The sequence below is a fragment of the Arachis ipaensis genome, chromosome B3 (assembly GCF_059453495.1).
Source record: "Arachis ipaensis isolate K30076 ecotype BB chromosome B3, ASM5945349v1, whole genome shotgun sequence".
NCBI lineage: Eukaryota > Viridiplantae > Streptophyta > Magnoliopsida > Fabales > Fabaceae > Arachis > Arachis ipaensis.
The window spans coordinates 102,730,063-102,741,971 of NC_142438.1; the positions used below are offsets into that span (position 1 = coordinate 102,730,063).

The 11,909-nt window shown below is 40.4% G+C and overlaps 1 non-coding gene across 1 annotated transcript; it reads right to left on the minus strand.

Moving 5' to 3' along the window:
* Positions 1-323: 323 nt before the first annotated feature.
* LOC148571844 (small nucleolar RNA R71) lies at positions 324-431 on the minus strand. Its single transcript, XR_015908806.1, has one exon. It is a non-coding gene; the product is annotated as a small nucleolar RNA R71 (small nucleolar RNA).
* Between the last annotated feature and the right edge of the window lie 11,478 nt (positions 432-11,909).

Sequence of the window (11,909 nt, forward strand, 5' to 3'; positions counted from 1 at the left end):
GAAGAAGCATCTCCATTCCTGCCATTGGAGCAAACAACTTTGAGCTGAAACCTCAATTAGTTTCTCTGATGCAGCAGAACTGCAAGTTTCATGGACTTCCATCTGAAGATCCTTTTCAGTTCTTAACTGAATTCTTGCAGATATGTGATACTGTTAAGACTAATGGAGTAGATCCTGAAGTCTACAGGCTCATGCTTTTCCCTTTTGCTGTAAGAGACAGAGCTAGATTATGGTTGGATTCTCAACCTAAAGACAGCCTGAACTCTAGGGATAAGCTGGTCACGGCTTTCTTAGCCAAGTACTTTCCTCCTCAAAAGCTGAGCAAGCTTAGAGCTGATGTTCAAACCTTCAGACAGAAAGAAGGTGAATCTCTCTATGAAGCTTGGGAAAGATACAAACAGTTGACCAAAAAGTGTCCTTCTGACATGCTTTCAGAATGGACCATCCTGGATATATTCTATGATGGTTTATCTGAGCTATCAAAGATGTCACTGGACACTTCTGCAGGTGGATCCATTCACCTAAAGAAAACGCCTGCAGAAGCTCAAGAACTCATTGACATGGTTGCTAATAACCAGTTCATGTACACTTCTGAAAGGAATCCTGTGAGTAATGGGACGCCTATGAAGAAGGGAGTTCTTGAAGTTGATACTCTGAATGCCATATTGGCTCAGAACAAAATATTGACTCAGCAAGTCAATATGATTTCAAAGAGTCTGCATGGAATGCAAGCTGCATCCAACAGTACTCAAGAGGCTTCTCCTGAAGAAGAAGCCTATGATCCTGAGAACCCTGCAACAGCAGAGGTAAATTACTTAGGTGAACCTTATGGAAACACCTATAACTCAACATGGCGAAATCATCCAAATTTCTCATGGAAGGATCAAAAGCCTCAACAAGGCTTTAATAATGGTGGAAGAAACAGGTTTAGCAATAGCAAGCCTTTTCCATCATCAACTCAGCAACAGACAGAGAACTCCGAACAAAATGCTTCTAATTTAGCAAATCTAGTCTCTGATCTATCTAAGGCCACTGTAAGTTTCATGAATGAAACAAGGTCTTCCATTAGAAATCTGGAAGCACAAGTGGGCCAGCTGAGTAAAAGGATCACTGAAATCCCTCCTAGTACTCTCCCAAGCAATACAGAAGAGAACCCAAAAGGAGAGTGCAAGGCCATTGACATAAGCGCCATGGCCGAACCTGTGAGGAGAGGAGAGGACGTGAATCCCAAGGAGGAAGACCTCCTGGGACGTCTAGTGATCAATAAGGAGCTTCCCTCTGGGGAATCAAAGGACTCTGAGACTCATCTAGAGACTATAGAGATCCCATTGAACCTCCTTATGCCCTTCATGAGCTCGGATGAGTATTCCTCTTCTGAAGAGAATGAGGATGTCACTGAAGAGCAAACTGCCAAGTTTCTTGGTGCAATCATGAAGCTGAATGCCAAATTGTTTGGCATTGATGCTTGGGAAGTTGAACCTCCCTTGTTCATCAATGAACTAAGTGATCTGGATCAACTGACATTGCCTCAGAAGAGACAGGATCCTGGAAAGTTCATAATACCCTGTACCATAGGCACCATGATCTTTAAGGCTCTGTGTGATCTTGGTTCAGGAATAAACCTCATGCCCCTCTCTGTAATAGAGAAACTGGGAATCTATGGAGTGCAAGCTACTAAAATCTCACTAGAGATGGTAGACAGCTCAAGAAGACAGGCTTATGGACAAGTAGAAGATGTATTAGTAAAGGTTGAGGGCCTTTACATACCTACTGATTTCATAGTCCTGGATACTGGAAAGGAAGAGGATGAATCCATCATCCTAGGAAGACCTTTCCTGGCCACAGCAAGAGCTGTGATTGATGTTGACAGAGGTGAAATAGTCCTTCAATGGAATGAGAACTCCCTTGTATTCAAAACTCAAGGATCTCCCTCTGCAACCATGGAGAGGAAGCAGGAAAAGCTTCTCTCAAAGCAGAGTCAACCAGAGCCCCCACAGTCAAACTCTAAGTTTGGTGTTGGGAGGCCACAACCAAACTCTAAGTTTGGTGTTGAACTCCCATATCCAAACTCTAAGTTTGGTGTTGGAGAGTCTCAACAAAGCTTTGCACATCTGTGAGGCTCCATGAGAGCCCACTGTCAAGCTATTGACATTAAAGAAGCGCTTGTTGGGAGGCAACCCAATGTTTATCTAATTCTTATTTTTATTGTTTTTCATGTTTTCTTAGGTTCATGATCATGTGGAGTCACAAAATAAACAAAAAATTCAAAAACGGAATCAAAAACAGCAGAAGAAAAATCACACCCTGGAGGAGCATCTGTCTGGCGTTCAAACGCCAGAACAAAGCATAGTTCTGGCGCTGAACGCCCAGAATGGGAGCATCCTGGCGCTGAACGCCCAGAACAAGCATGGTTCTGGCGTTCAACGCCAGAAATGGCAGCAAAGGGGCGTTGAACGCCCAGAGTTGTGTGCAAGGGCATTTTGCATGCCTAAATTGGTGCAGGGATGTAAATGCCTTGACACCCCAAGATTTGTGGACCCCACAGGATCCCCACCTACCTTCACTCACTCTCTTCTCTCTTCTCAATCATCCTCTATTTCCAATAAACACTCATCCCTTCTGTCTTCCATTTACCACTCACACCCATACAACCACTACCTTCAAAATTCAACATCTCTCTCCCACCCAATCCCACCCTTATGGCCGAACACACACTCCCATCCATCTCCTCCATATCTTCTTCTTATTCTTCAGTCTTTCTTCTTTTGCTCGAGGGCGAGCAACATTCTAAGTTTGGTGTGGTAAAAGCATAGCTTTTTTTGTTTTTTCCATAACCATTGATGGCACCTAAGGCCAGAGAAACCTCTAGAAAGAGGAAAGGGAAGACAAAAGCTTCCATCAAGGGTCTATAGCTCAGTGGTAGAACATTTGACTGCAAATCAAGAGATCCCTGAGATACCTCAGGGGATACATTTTCTTCCACACAATTATTGGAAGCAACTAAGGGTGGAACATCAAGAGCACTCCATCATCCTTCATGAAATCAGAGAAGATCTAAAAGCAATGAAGGAGGAGCAGCAAAGACAAGGAAGAGACACAGAAGAGCTCAAGAACATCACTAAGGTGGACTCATTCCTTGTTCTTACTTTCTCTGTTTGTCGTTTTCTATGTTATGTGCTTATCTATGTTTGTGCCTTCACTACATGATCATTAGTAGTTAGTAACTTTGTCTTAAAGATATGAATGTCCTATGAATCCATCACCTCTCTTAAATGAAAAATGTTTTAATTCAAAAGAACAAGAAGTACATGAGTTTCGAATTTATCCTTGAACTTAGTTTAATTATATTGATGTGGTGACAATGCTTCTTGTTTTCTGAATGTATGCTTGAACAGTGCATATGTCTTATGAAGTTGTTGTTTAAGAATGTTAAATATGTTGGCTCTTGAAAGAATGATGACTAGGAGACATGTTATTTGATAATCTGAAAAATCATAAAAATGATTCTTGAAGCAAGAAAAAGCAGGAAAGAACAAAGCTTGCAGAAAAAAAAAAGAAAGAAAGAAAAAAAAATAGGCGAAAAAAAAATGTAGAAGAAAAAAAATAGAAAGAAAAAGCAAGCAGAAAAAGCCAATAACCCTTAAAACCAAAAGGCAAGGGCAAATAAAAAGGATCCCAAGGCTTTGAGCATCAGTGGATAGGAGGGCCTAAAGGAATAAAATCCTGGTCTAAGCGGCTAAACCAAGCTGTCCCTAACCATGTGCTTGTGGCGTGTAGGTGTCAAGTGAAAACTTGAGACTGAGCGGTTAAAGTCAAGGTCCAAAGTAAAAGAAGAGTGTGCTTAAGAACCCTGGACACCTCTAATTGGGGACTTTAGCAAAGCTGAGTCACAATCTGAAAAGGTTCACCCAATTATGTGTCTGTGGCATTTATGTATCCGGTGGTAATACTGGAAAACAAAGTGCTTAGGGCCACGGCCAAGACTCATAAAATAGCTGTGTTCAAGAATCATCATACTGAACTAGGAGAATCAATAACACTATCTGAACTCTGAGTTCCTATAGATGCCAATCATTCTGAACCTCAATGGATAAAGTGAGATGCCAAAACTATTCAAGAGGCAAAAAGCTATAAGTCCCGCTCATTTGATTGGAGCTATGTTTCATTGATAGTTTGGAATTTATAGTATATTCTATTCTTTTTATCCTATTTTGATTTTCAGTTGCTTGGGGACAAGCAACAATTTAAGTTTGGTGTTGTGATGAGCGGATAATTTATACGCTTTTTGGCATTGTTTTTAGTATATTTTTAGTAGAATCTAGTTACTTTTAGGGATGTTTTTAATAGATTTTGTGTTAAATTCACATTTCTGGACTTTACTATGAGTTTGTGTGTTTTTCTGTGATTTCAGGTATTTTCTGGCTGAAATTGAGGGACTTGAGCAGAAATCAGATTCAGAGGTTGAAAAAGGACTGCTGATGCTGTTGGATTCTGACCTCCCTGCACTCAAAGTGGATTTTCTGGAGCTACATAACTCGAAATGGCGCGCTTCCAATTGCGTTGGAAAGTAGACATCCAGGGCTTTCCAGCAATATATAATAGTCCATACTTTGGCCAAGAATTGACGACGTAAACTGGCGTTCAACGCCAGCTTTCTGCCCAAATCTGGCGTCCAGCGCTAGAAAAGGATCCAAAACCAGAGTTGAACGCCCAAACTGGCACAGAAACTGGCGTTCAACTCCACAAATGGCCTCTGCACGTGCTACACATAATCTCGGCCCAAACACACACTAAGTGGGCCCCGGAAGTGGATTTATGCATCAATTACTTACTCATGTAAACCCTAGTGACTAGTTTATTATAAATAGGACCTCTTACTATTGTATTAGGCATCTTTGGTCTCAGTTTTATTCCATTGTTCATCTTAGGAGACTATTGATCTCGTTTAGGGGGCTGGCCATCTCGGCCATGCCTGGACCTTCACTTATGTATTTTCATACGGTAGAGTTTCTACACTCCATAGATTAAGGTGTGGAGCTCTGCTGTTCCTCAAAGATTAATGCAAGTACTACTGTTTTCTATTCAATTCTTCTTATTTCTCTTCTAAGATATCCATTCGCACCCAAGAACGTGATGAAGGTGATGATTATGTGTGACGCTCATCATCCTTCTCCCTTATGAACGCGTGCTTGACAAACACTTCTGTTCTACATGAATTAAGCTAGAATGAGTATCTCTTAGATCTCCTAACCAGAATCTTCGTGGCGTAAGCTAGAATGATGGCGGCATTCAAGAGAATTTGGAAAGTCTAAACCTTGTCCGTGGTATTCCGAGTAGGATTCAATGATTGAATGACTGTGACGAGCTCCTAACTCGCGATTGCAGGGCGTTAGTGACAGACGCAAAAGGATAGTAAATCCTATTCCTGCATGATCGAGATCCGACAGATGAATAGCCGTGCCGTGACAGGGTGCGTGAGCATATTATTCACTGAGAGGATAAGATGAAGCCATTGACAACGGTGATGCCTCCAGACGATTAGCCGTGCCGTGACAGGGCATTGGATCATTTTCCCGAGAGATGACCGAAAGTAGCCATTGACAGTGGTGATGTATCACATAAAGCCAGCCATGGAAAGGAGTAAGACTGATTGGATGAAGATAGCAAGAAAGCAGAGGTTCAGAGGAACGAAAAGCATCTCCATTCGCTTGTCTGAAATCCCTGCCAATGAATCTACATAAGTATCTCTATCCCTTTTATTGTTTATTTTAATCTAATAAAATATCATGTTTAAATCCGCCTGACTGAGATTTGCAAGGTGACCATAGCTTGCTTCAAGCCAACAATCTCTGTGGGATCGACCCTTACTCACGTAAGGTTTATTACTTGGACGACCCAGTACACTTGCTGGTTAGTTGAACGGAGTTGTGTCCACACATAGTAAAGAGCCATAGTAATGATTCCATACAATAACAAAGAGTACTACATTAATGTGATCACAATTTTGTGCACCACTACCTCAGCTGAAAGATGACCCAGACTCCTTCAATAGGAGAATGATGAGAACAAACAAGGGCCTGGATAAGATTCTAGAGGATATATGCATCCCTGGAGCCAGGTGGACCACCAACAGCAAGGGTGTCCCAAATCAACTCAAGAGAGAAGATCTCAAACCAGTCGCCAGAGGTTGGCTGGACTTCATTGGGCGTTCTATATTGCCCACAAGCAACCGTTCTGAAATCACTGTTAAAAGAGCAGTGATGATCCATTGCATTATGTTGGGAAAAGAAGTAGAAGTTCATCAACTGATCCCATCTGAATTTTACATACTTGCTAACAAGAACTCCAAGGATGCCAGGTTGGCTTATCCAAGCTTAATCTCTATGCTCTGCAAAGATGCTGGAGTAAAGATGGGAATAACAGAGTATATCTCAGTGGAGCAACCGATCACTAAAATCACAATGGAAAAACAACAAATGCAGGATGACCCCATCAAGAAGAGGGTGCAAGAATTCCTCCTAGAAGTCCCTCAATTTGAATATTGGGAACAACTTGAAGCATCTGTTACCAAGTTGCAAGAATCTATGGACCAAATAAAGGAAGAACAGCAAAATCAAAACAGTATGCTCTGCAAACTGCTCAGGGAACAAGAAGAGCAGGGGCGTGACTTAAAGGAACTGAAGCGTCAGAAGTTATCTCTTGAAGGACCAAGCACTCCACAGACTAGAGGAACAACCACATCCTAAACTCAAGGTTGTTGAGCCCTAATCTTAGCCTTAACTCTGTGATAATTGTTCTTATTTGAGTTCTACCTTAGTAGTTATAGTGGTAATTCGTAGTTATTTTATCTCCAATTAAGCTATAATTTATTTTTCTCATCATCATTAAACATGAATAAAATAGAAGATTTTCTTTAGGATAAGGAGGCAATATTTTTCGAGTTTTTAATACAAGAAATTCTGATTAATTACATGTGGTGGCAATGCTTTCTGCCTTCTGAATGAATGCTTGAACAGTGCATATGTCTTTGGAATTCGATGTTCTTGAATGTTAAATATGTTGGCTCTTGAAAGAATGATAAACATGAGACATGTTATTAGTAATCTAAAAAATCATAAAAATGATTCTTGAAGCAAGAAAAAGCAGTGAATACAAAGCTTGCAAAAAAAAAAAAGCAAGCAGAAAAAGCCAATAACCCTTAAAACCAAAAGGCAAGGATAATAAAAAGGATCCAAGGCTTTGAGCATCAGTGGATAGGAGGGCCTAAGGGAATCAAATCCTGGTCTAAGCGGCTAAACCAAACTGTCCCTAACCATGTGCTTGTGGCGTGAAGGTGTCAAGTGAAAACTTGAGACTGAGCGGTTAAAGTCAAGGTCCAAAGCAAAAAGAAGAGTGTGCTTAAGAACCCTGGACACCTCTAATTGGGGACTTTAGCAAAGCTGAGTCACAATCTGAAAAGGTTCACCCAATTATGTGTCTGTGGCATTTATGTATCCGGTGGTAATACTGGAAAACAAAGTGCTTAGGGCCACGGCCAAGACTCATAAAAGTAGCTGTGTTCAAGAGTCAACATACTAAACTAGGAGAATCAATAACACTATCTGAATTCTAAGTTCCTATAGATGCCAATCATTCTGAGCTTCAATGGATAAAGTGAGATGCCAAAACTGTTCGGAAGCAAAAAGCTACTAGCCCCGCTCATTTAATTAGAATCTGAGCTTCACTCAAAAACTCTGAGATATTATTATTTCTTGACTCATTTGTATTCTATTTTATTTGTCTAGTTGCTTGGGGACAAGCAACAATTCAAGTTTGGTGTTGTGATGAGCGGATATTTTATACGCTTTTTAGGGTTAATTTCATATAGTTTTAGTAGGTTTTAGTTAGTTTTTAGTTTATTTTCATTAGTTTCTAGGAAAAATTCATATTTCTGGACTTTACTATGAGTTTGTGTGTTTTTTTGTAATTTCAGGTATTTTCTGGCTGAAATTGAGGGAGCTGGGCAAAAATCTGATTCAAGCTGAAAAAGGACTGCTGATGCTGTTGGATCCTGACCTCTCTGCACTCGGAATGGAATTTCTGGAGCTACAGGAGTCTAATTGACGCGCTTCCAATTGCGTTGGAAAGTATACATCTAGGGCTTTCCAGCAATATATAATAGTCCATACTTTGCTCAAGGATAGATGACGTAAACTGGCGTTCAACGCCAGTTCCATGTTGCAGTCTGGCGTCCAGCGCCAGAAACACATTACAAGTTGGAGTTCAACACCAGAAATAGGTTACAGCCTGGCGTTGAACGCCCAAAACAGCCCAGGCACGTGAGAAGCTTTAGTCTCAACCCCAGCACACACCAAGTGGGCCCCAGAAGTGGATTTCTGCACTATCTATCATAGTTTACTCATTTTCTGTAAACATAGGTTACTAGTTTAGTATTTAAACAACTTTTAGAGATTTAATTTTTATCTCATGACATTTTTAGATCTGAACTTTGTAATCTCTGACGGCATGAGTCTCTAAACTCCCTTGTTGGGGGTGAGGAGCTCTGTTGTGTTTTGATGAATTAATGCAACTATTTCTGTTTTCCATTCAAACATGCGTGTTCCTATCTAAGATTTTCATTTGCGCTTAATTATAGAGAAGGTGATGATCCGTGACACTCATCACCTTCCTCAATCCATGAACGTGTGTCTGACAACCACCTCCGTTCTACATCAGATTGAATGAGTATTGATGCCAAGGCATCATAGGCTAGTTTCACTAGCATTTTTCTGTTAGTTTTAGTTGTTTTATGCATTTTCTTGAGCTTAAAGTAACCAAAAATGGTTAAATGAAGAACAAAGCAATGAACCATCCAAACAACATGATTTTGATGCATATTCCATGAGTTTTAGTTATAATACTTAAATGCTATGAATGGAAGATTTCTCATGAAATTTTGCAAGACTTTGATGCAATTGTTTGAATGATTTCAGGGAAGAAGAGGCTAAGCAAGGAAGCAACAAAATCAATGAAGGAAGCTTGAATATCACATGTGGAGTTTAAGTTCCAGTTTAAGCCTAAACTGGAGCTTAAACGTCAAAATCATGAAGGATAAGAAATGCTGGAATTGAAGTTTAACCTCCAGTTTGACCTTAAACTGGAGGTTAAACGCCAGAATGATAATGCCACTCAGGGAGGAGTTCCACGTTTAACCTCCAGTTTGACCTCAAACTGGAGGTTAAACGCCAGAACCAGGGAGCCATTCCACGTTTAAGCTCCAGTTTGACCTCAAACTGGAGCTTAAACGTGTTCGGCAGCTTTTCTCCTCCAGGGTTGCTCTCTCCATTTCCACGTTTAACCTCCAGTTTGACCTCAAACTGGAGGTTAAACGTGTTCGACACCTCCAGGGCTACCATTCTAAGCTTCCACGTTTAACCTCCAGTTTGACCTCAAACTGGAGGTTAAACGTGTTCGACCTCCAGTATGCCTCCACCCTTTTCCACGTTTAACCTCCAGTTTGACCTCAAACTGGAGGTTAAACGTGTTCGACCTCCAGGGCTGCCCTTCCTATTTCCACGTTTAAGCTTCAGTTTAACCTTAAACTGAAGCTTAAACGTGTTCGACTACATGACTCTCCAGGGCTACCTTCTTCCATTTCCACGTTTAAGCTTCAGTTTAACCTTAAACTGAAGCTTAAACGTGCTTCTACAAAAGGCCTCACTGGAAGTGTCTGGCGTTTAAGCTGCAGTTTAAGCTTAAACTACAACTTAAACGCCACTCTTGGAAAAGGTTTCTGGGCCAAAAATATTGTGATTTAAGTTAGTCTTTGAGCACAAATATTAACTTAAACTTACTTTGGTATGAAACCCAATTGAATATCATGGTTTATGGGATTGGGCCTGAAGGATTGATGAGTTTGAAATCTCAATTTATTGAGTCATGTGTCATTATTTGATTATCACTAAGTTGGCTCAATAAATGTTACAGGATTTGGATCAACAACCTCATCAAGATTATGGATCATAAACCCAAGGCAAAAGGAAAGCAAGGAGAGGCCTCAAAGCCCAAGAAGCACAACTGAAGCTCAATATAGAAAGTGTATAAATAGGATAGAAGTTAAGTTAGAGGGGACTTTTACTTTCACTTTTAGCTAGTTTTCCTTTTCTTTGTAATGGAATTCAGAGCTATGATTCACTAAACCCCCTTTCATTGGGTTAGGGAGCTCTATTGTAATTCAATGAATCAATAATAGTTTATCTTCTTCTTCAATCTTTTCTCTTGAATTTTGTTAGAAAGCTTCTCAATCTAATTCCATTGAGTAGTTGTCTTGGGAAAGAAACTACCCATACTTGGAATCCTTCGGAGCCTTGGGAAAGGAATGGAGGATTCATGCTAGAGAAGCTTTCTCACAGTGAATTGGATTGGGGTTTGGATGGATATTGTGACATGTAATCCTACCAAATTGTGGTTCATGAAATTGTGTGGTATAATCAGTGATCAAGCATCATCTCTTCTTATGAACATTTAAACCAAGGGATTGGGAATTTGTTTGTTTTTAGAGAGCATTGGTGAGCCAAGGGATTGGGATCCAATCATATAAGATTGCCAAGCAAAATTCAATGAACGCATTGGTTGAGGAAGAGATAAACATGTTTTGATTCGGAGATCTCAATATCTCCTATAACCCAATGAATTCCCCATTTCTGATTTCCATCTTCTCTTTACATTCTGCCACTCAATTCATGCAATCATCCCCATTCCCCTTTTAATTTCAGCAATTTAGTTTCTGCTCTTTAATTTATGCAATTTAAGATTCCGCCATTTCAATTTCTTGTCATTTACTTTTCCCGCCAATTTTACATTCTGCAATACTCATCTCAATCTTGATTCTGCTCAACTAGAACACACTTCTAATCCGAATTGCTCATTCAACCAATCCTTGTGGGATTCGACCTCACTCTATTGTGAGTTTTTACTTGACGATAACCGGTGCACTTGCCGGAAGGAATTTTGCCGATCGTGCAATTTCCTAAATCGTAGCATAACTAGTTTATGCGCATCAAGTTTATGGCGCCGTTGCCGGGGATTGGTTTTCGATTGACAATTCTCAAATTGGAAGCTAACTAGATTGAGCAATTTTCTCTTGCTTTGTTAATTCTGTCCAAGATACTTGTTGAATTTTAATTTCTGCACTCGGTTATATGCTTTCCTTCTTTATGCCTTTAAATTCATGCAACTAACTCACTGACTCACTAACTGTTTGAATTAATTCCTCAATTGATCTAACCATACTCTTCCATTAACCAAGAGTATTTCACTTGTTTGTGTTTGAGCTGTGTTCTTGTATGACAGGTAGGAGAGGAGAGACATCAACTCCTCCATATACCGAACCAGAGAGGACCCTTCATAGACTTAGAAGGGAAGCAAGAGGGAAGAGAGTAGTGGGAGAAGAGGAATCTGAAGGAGAATCTGAGGACAATTTTGAGGAAGCTTTAGATCTCAACATGGATAGAGAAGTTCACAACCATGAGAGAGCTGATGGAAACGATGCCATTCCTGAGAGGAGGGTTCTTAGTTCATACATAAACCCAACCTCTGGGAATTGTGGTAGTAGCATCCAGAAACCACCCATTCAGGCCAACAATTTTGAGCTCAAGCCACAGCTAATATCACTAGTGGAGAATCATTGTTCCTTTGGAGGAAGTGCTAATGAAGACCCAAACCAACATCTCACAAAATTCCTGAGAATTTATGACACTGTGAAGTCCAATGGAGTCCAGGAAGATGCCTATAAACTGCTTTTGTTCCCATTTTCACTTAGGGACAAAGCAGCTAAGTGGCTGGAATCATTCCCAAGGGGGAGTCTAACAACATGGGATGAGGTGGAAAGCAAGTTTCTGGCACGTTTCTACCCTCCACAAAAGGTCAAT